We start from the raw sequence: 7,780 nt of genomic DNA on the forward strand, positions 1-7,780 counted from the left end.
TCACCAATCCTAACCAAGGTCCCTTAGGCGCTACTTACTACCATTATAATACCAGAAATCCAGAGTAAACAGAACCCTCTACAAAGAGGCTTCACAGCGCACGCCTTTCCGATGATGTGAGGCGAGTGACCAAAAGAAGTTCATGTTTGCCGCCTATCTTGACGCCAAAACTGCATTAGACATAGTCCATCACAATAGCCTTATGCGAAAGCTCTATATGTGTAGGGTGGAGAGAAAGGCCGGAACGGCAATCAGGAGTCTCCATAATAATTTGGCTAGTAAGATCAAATGTAAAGGGGAGTTCTCGAATAGCTTCAACATACTCCAGGGAGTCCGGCAAGGTGGATTACTAAGCACAGACTTATACGAACTCTACATCAACGACCTCTTAGATCGTCTACAAAATACAGGTCAAGGTGCTAGGATTGGAACCATTGACTGCAGTGCCCCAACTTGCGCGAACGATGCAACACTTCTCTGCAACTCCGCATATCAACGGAGACGTCTCTTCCAACAACTTACCAGGGGAAAAGGCTAGAGATATTCCAGAAAAGGTCCCGAATAAGGTCCTCAAGCACTACCATTACCAACTCCTGAAGCAGCGATATACATCTTAACAGGAATACTCCCTACGCAAGCCCAGATACACAAGAAGGCGCTTTCACTTTTCGTAGCTATATCACGACTATCAAGCACAAGCACAGAAAGAAAGTTGGTATATAGACAGCTTAGGATAAAAAGCTTCAAATCATGCAGCTGGTTTACGGGGATAAAGCAACTGTTTTTGAAATATGGACTTCCAGACCCCCCTCTGTCCCCAACAATCCCATATCTGCGGCTATGTGGTAAAAGCAAGCCAGACTCAATATAGGATAGTTATTGGAAGGACAGGATAATCCTACAAGCAGGAACGAATAGCACTCTGGAATATCTTACTACGGCGGCTTACAAACCAGGACTGCATGATCCTATACTGGAAACTGTACCTGGAAACCCAAGGGACGTAACAGGGCTTCAAACGAGGCTGAGATTTGGATCATATGTTCCCAAAACCAATCGTAATACATTAAATCAAAACAACGTGAAAGGAACCTGTCTCCGAGGACGGCGACGAAACAAAAGAACATTTTGTACTATACTGCGCCTCCTTAGAGGAAGTGCGATCACAGCCATTTAAACATGTGTGCGATATTATACAGCTTATATACAACTCTACAGAGAATGACCAGACTCATCGAGACTACAGCTAATCATCAATAGTGGCGTGTTACAAAAGCTAAACAGTGGCTCTTGTGACATTAAACAATTGGGTTATCACGCTTGCTGTCTCTGCTACAGACTGCATACTGAAATGTACAGATTATTGACCATAAGAGACACGGAAAGAGGTAACGTCGCCATTAGCGTGTGTGCAAAGTGTATATTGCAACAGGACTGTGAATAATTACCATAATTTTATTTCGTGTTAATTTTTAAACCATTGTAAATATAGACAGTGTACAAACCAGTGACTAAGTCACAAAAATGTTTTACTCCAAGGAGGTTCTTCTATAAAGGAGGAAATTAAAGGTATAGATACAGAAGGCGGTAATGGAAGAAGGGATTGTCTTTGCAGAAAACGATGAACTGGAATCTGAATAAAGATTGCTTTAGAGTTCGATTATGATGTACCAGAAAAATGTAGCGAGTTCAACTCGGGTGATGAGGGGAGGCAAATTTAATAGTGTAATATACAGTGTTTTGGACTAATCAGTGGGATCCATTTTATCTGTGCCAAGGCAGTGTCATATTTTTTTCCCGAAGAAGTCATGTTTTCTGTGATGCAGTGTAGCATTATTTAGTCTTTTAGATTGTCAGTCACACCAAGGAGGATTCAAGTTATTTGTGCTTCATTTTCAAAGATGTTGTTGGTAAAACATAAATTTCAAAAGCTATCAGAGATACCACGGAATTAAATAAGTCCGTTTAGACACAAAGCTATTTGTTCCGGGGGTTCATGGCTTACAAGTGTGCGTTTTATAGAAGTAATCTTGAACTCTCATGCCAACTTTACCAACTTTGTCGTTTATAATATTATCTAGAAAATATCCACTGCTTTGACTTTAAAATCTGGAGTCAAGACAACCAAATTTCCGTTGCGATCGGAACTTTCAGTCACATTACTAATCAGCTGCTGCTGTGATCGAATAGACTGGACAGTTATGTTTTTTGATGGAAGGTTTTATCTTAAGGACATGCTGGATTTCATGATAGAATGGACTGAATAAACTTTGGTGATCGGACTATGAGGACTATTAGTTAGTCTGGTAATGCGAGTGCTTACTCCCTTGAAAAGTAAAAGAATGTAGTTTTGTTGGTCGGAAACCAGTGCCCACTGACCTGAGGTTAGCAAGATTATTTTTGTTTTACTGCGTTGTACCATGACAGTCGCTATATCAAAGATACGAGGGCCATTCAATAAATTCTGTCACTTGTTTCAAGAATCACATATATGATGTATATAGTTTGATATTTTTATAACAATCCTTCAAACGATGTCACCTTAGCAGAAACGCACTTTCGCCAATCGCGCTATTCATGATGTAAACGCTGCGGGTAGTCTCCCCTTGGTATACTTGCAAAACACTGGAAGATTGTACAACCAGGAACACACCTAGAGGTATACCGTTTCCTAGAGAGAATTGTCGTTAGTAAAGGAAACAGGAAGAAGTCAGGATATGATGAAAAGTATTGGAAGCTTCAAAAACAATTTTACAATATTGCTTTTGTGGGATGAAGCGTTATCATGAATAAGCTGGATGCCATTAACTTGGACGCTTCTTCATGTAGAATCTTTTGACAGGCTTCAGTACTTGTGTCTGTAAAACTTGGCAGTGATAGTTTCCCATTCTGTGTACGGTATCTGAACCACAAGCCCACTATAATTGGAAAGGGTATGTTTAAATGTCTTGGCGCTTTTTATACGACTTGCAATCATTTGCCTTTCTTGATTTATCGACAACCATAGCTTGTTATTAATGCGCCTATGGAGACCTTTTGTTCCTTTTAAACGTGTGGCCTTTTGTTCAGATGTCAGCAAATGGGGGATGCATCGGAAACAAAGCTTCTTTATTTTTTGCACTAGGTCAGAATGTGATGGGTTCTGCCTTGCTAACCAAATGTGCTATCTCAGAAACAGTCGAACGACCATCGACCTTAATTATTGCTTTCGCAGCAGCAATGTTCTTCTTGGATGCATTTTTAACATTCTTGCATTTGTTCGCCCACCTGGAAATAATGTGGCGGCAGAGGTTCCTTTTATGCGGTGTATGTAAATCACACGGTGCTTTGATTTAGGGGCGACGCGTATTTCAGATTTAGTCCCAACCTTCATTTAAGCATTGAAAAGTAGCTACTAGCCACGAGTGTATACCATTAACAATGAATAACTTTTTTAATTCTTGTCGGATGATGTCGAAATTTTGCATGTGTATTGGTCTTTCAAATTCTTTTGTAGTCTCCCAAGGCTATTTTATTCCCCCGTTCGTACGGTAACTGTGTGATAACATCATTTATAGATTGGCCCTTGTATTGTATAGGATTCGCAGCACTTAAGGATTGAATTCTGTTTTGTTGAGGTTTATGGGGTATAAACCTCAATTGGTCTTAAGACAAATTTTATAAACTGCGAAGCATTTTGAATTGTCTCAAGACCTATTGAGGTTCATACCCCATAAACCTCAACAAAATGGGATTCTATCCTTATATTTACATCCAGAGTGATATTGATATTTGTTCGGATAATTTCTAAAATATCGGTCATGTGTCTAACACCACGGAAGGTATCAAAACTTATGACGTCATCACTCAATGTGAGACATCGTCCTGGTAAGATGAATAAGCAAATTAAGATGTAAATTATTTTTTTAATTCAATTGATTACTTCTGACGAAAACACAACAAATTGAAAACAATCTATGAATGGAACTACTTCCCGCGCTCCGCGGAATAGCAGAGTTATCAGGTTGATAATATGCTGATGTATTCATACGCCAACTGAAAAGTTCATTGAAAAATAACCTTTAAAATGTAAAGTAGGTATATTGAGACAAAGTTCAGTAGAAATGTAAATATATTCCTTTGTTCAAATGTAACATTTGTTATTGCTTCTGTCTACATACGGCATCGTTGTTGGTAGTATCATTTTCCTTGCGGACCAGCCAATGATATTCAACTCTCTGCAATATGGCCCCAAAAAGTTTAAATTGTGTGCAACTCGACTTATGCATACAAGTCGATGTTGATGATGCGTTTGATGAAGATTTTCAATCGAGAACGCAAATAAGCTCATGATGGAATCAACAGATAAAAAATGATTCGGTCCTTAAACCAAGCATTGTGTTTTACTACATCGAAGATCTCCCTTCTGGGCCCGTATTCATGAAACCGTTCTCATGCTCAAGCATAGATTTTGTGCTCAAGCTTAATTCCTTGTTATTGTTATAAATTCATAAAAAAATCTTATTTGGCCAATGATTTGGGGAAAAAATGAAGAGATTTGAACCTGAATACTGTTTTCAATGTTAACATTTGACATTTTCATCGTTTGACACGATTTAAGTGAGTTACAAGAAAGTCGGTTTGAGCACAGAATCCATGCTTGAGCATGAGACCGGTTTCATGAATACGGGCCCTTGTCTTTACTCTGTCTTTCCTATTGTTGACGACATCATCGCCATCCTCACAGTCACCCCTGTATCAGGCACTGCAACACAAACAAAAACCGGGGAAGTGGAAAGAAAAATGGCGCAAGACTTTTAATTTCCAAAATTGCAATATACTTACTATCGAACACAGCAGATCATCAATGAGAAAATAACTCAAAGCCAACAGTAAACTAAGGCTCATTCAAAAAAAGTAATCAAGATTGACTATAAAATCTTACGAAGCCTCTGGGAACGTCAACAACTAGAATGGGTATGCATAAGGATCCATATCTGAATTATGATTTAAAGATGGTTAAAAAGAGACATCTGTAAACAATGGGCAAAGAAACGAATAAAGTATAGATGACATGTTTAGAACTTTAAATTGGAAAAACGTACAAAATTGCCAGACTTATAAAGTACGAGCTCAAACTTATTAACACAGACAATTCAACCAAACGTATTCCTAATGCTTGTAACAGCGACTAAACATACTCTCCACATGCGTTATCATTCCTGTTACCAGAGCGCAATAAAGACACTTACTAGACTAAATAACCTTACAAAACAGCTTTTCAAACTTGACCAGTTTCAAATATGCTCTTTCATGTTTTCTTCTCAATCTGGCACCGTAACTTGAACCATTTATATTAGCATAAAAATTACAAAAACACTATTAGCTATGCCATGGTCCGTCGTCCGTCGCCCTTCTGTCCGGCGTCAACTTTTTACTTAAAACAACTTCTTTTCAGTAACAAAACGGCCTAGGATGATGATATTTGGCCAGTAGCATGCTGGGATATAGAGCTACTAAGTTTGTTCAAACGAATGACCTTCATCTATTTTCAAGGTCACAGGGGTTAAATATGTTGAATACATTTAAACAACTTCTTCTAAATAACCAAAAGGCATAAGATGATGATATTTGGCCAGTAACATACTGGGATAAAGGGCTACCAAGTGTGTTCGAACACATGACCTTCATCCATTTTCAAGGTCACAGGGGTCAAATATGTTGAAAACCTTAAAACAACTTCTGAATAACCAAAAGGCCTTGGATGATGATATTTGGCCAGTAGCATGCTGGGATATAGGGCTACCAAGTTTATTCAAACAAATGACATTCACCCATTTTCATGGTCACAGGGGTCAAATATGTTTAAAACCTTTAAACACCTTCTCAATAAACAAGAGGCCTAGGATGATGGTATTTGGCCTGTAGCATGCTGAGTTAAAGGGCAATTAAGATTGTTCTTACGAATGACCTTGACATATATTCATGGTCGCAGGGTTCAAATATGTTTAAAACCTTTAAACGACTTCTCCTGAATTACCAAAAGGCCTAGGGTTATGATATTTTACAAGTTTGTTGCTGGGAAGAAGGGCTACCAAGTTTGTTCAAATGAATGACCTTCACTTATATTCAAGGTCACAGGGATAAAATATGTTTAAATCTTTAAATGACTTGTTCTGAATAATCAAAAGGTCCAGGGTAATGATATTTGGCCAAAAGCATGCTTGGACGGAAGGCTATAAACTCTATTCAACTTAATGTCATTGTTCGACTTTCAAGGTCACAGGCGTCATATGATTAAATAATTTAAGTGTGAGATTAATACCGGTTGAGCGATTCAGGCCCATTGGGCCTCTTGTTATTTCTTATATTTACGGCGCAGTTTCTCAAAATGATCGAAATAAATATCTTATTGAAGATTCAGAGGAAAATAAGAATAATGGTTTTTCTGTACCCATTAACTTTGTTTACAATTAGTACTGTTTTACTCTGTACTTGATAACACTGTCCAGTACACTATAGAGCTGACACAAAAGCGATCAAAATAAATCTGCTGCACCCATTGCAATATTTGGGATCTTTGTAATTCTATTTACTTATAACTACCGAAATTGTTTCCTGGCGCATTGCTTGGTGATACTTCTCTTTTAGCTTTCAAGTTGAAAGTTCGCCAAGGCGAGGAAGCAACAGGTTCACCAAAGGGCGAGACATATTATCAAGTATTATAAGTCCTTTAAAATGGTAGCGTTATCCCCTGCTCAACGTTCAGCATTTAGGGTATTTGCAACAACTAGTTCACCCGTTGTCTGTATATTTTGACCGGGCGGAATTGCTATGCTGGATGGTTTCGTCATGGAATTTCAGTGAGTTAGCACTATAAAGTAGGCATCAGATCCGCGATATGATAAGGCGGCAGTTACACCAACATACCATGCCTCTTGCACACATACACACATGCACGCATACACAACACTCAGAGACACGTCCGTAAATGACCTTAGCTGTTATGGCCGACTGCAATCACTAGCCCGCCACCACTGCGTCGCGGGTTCGAGGCGTACATGGGGCAGTCACCAAATCAGTTTATTTTTCTCAAAGTACTTGGGACGTCCTTAATTAAATGACCATAACTGTAGATAGGACGTGAAACACATTAAAACCAAACCAAACCTTAGCTGTTGAAAGGACGTAAAACCCAATTCTAACCAAATGCTAAATTTGTTCTGAACACAAAAAGAAATTGAAATCTTATTTTGCGAGCTTTCGAAAACGTGTGTTTCTATTGTCAGTCAAAGAGTGCAAACCGGTGTTTTGACTCTAAACCGCTGTCACTATGCCACAACGTGTCGAAACAGTAAATTTAGCTATCAGAAAATATCGAGGTAATTCTTGGGGTATTTCCTATTGCTTTTATTTTTCCATTTAAATTTCCTCATCGACCATTCGGAATATCCACGTGTTGCCTGTTTTTAACATGTCGCTTTCCCGTTCAGTTTCGACATTTATACATCAGTCAAGAAGAGTGCAAACTACCCAAACTTGTGATGCAATGGGAGTTGTGAACTGAAGCTGAGCTATTAGTCTGTGTGAGTGTTTTTTTTCTATATACAAGCAGTTTGATGGAACCGTCAACTTTTCTTACGACAAGAGTATCATTGAAAGGATTTTTTTCCATCTGTCTCTTCTTCTATATCATCAATCTACGTCCAGGATATCGTCAAAATATCTTTCCCATAGTTTGTGACAACACTTGATCGGAGCAGTTGTAATGGCTTTCCGCTCCAGATGCCCCATATATGGT

This window comes from Mizuhopecten yessoensis, unplaced genomic scaffold (assembly GCF_002113885.1).
Source record: "Mizuhopecten yessoensis strain PY_sf001 unplaced genomic scaffold, ASM211388v2 scaffold716335, whole genome shotgun sequence".
NCBI classification, from domain to species: domain Eukaryota; kingdom Metazoa; phylum Mollusca; class Bivalvia; order Pectinida; family Pectinidae; genus Mizuhopecten; species Mizuhopecten yessoensis.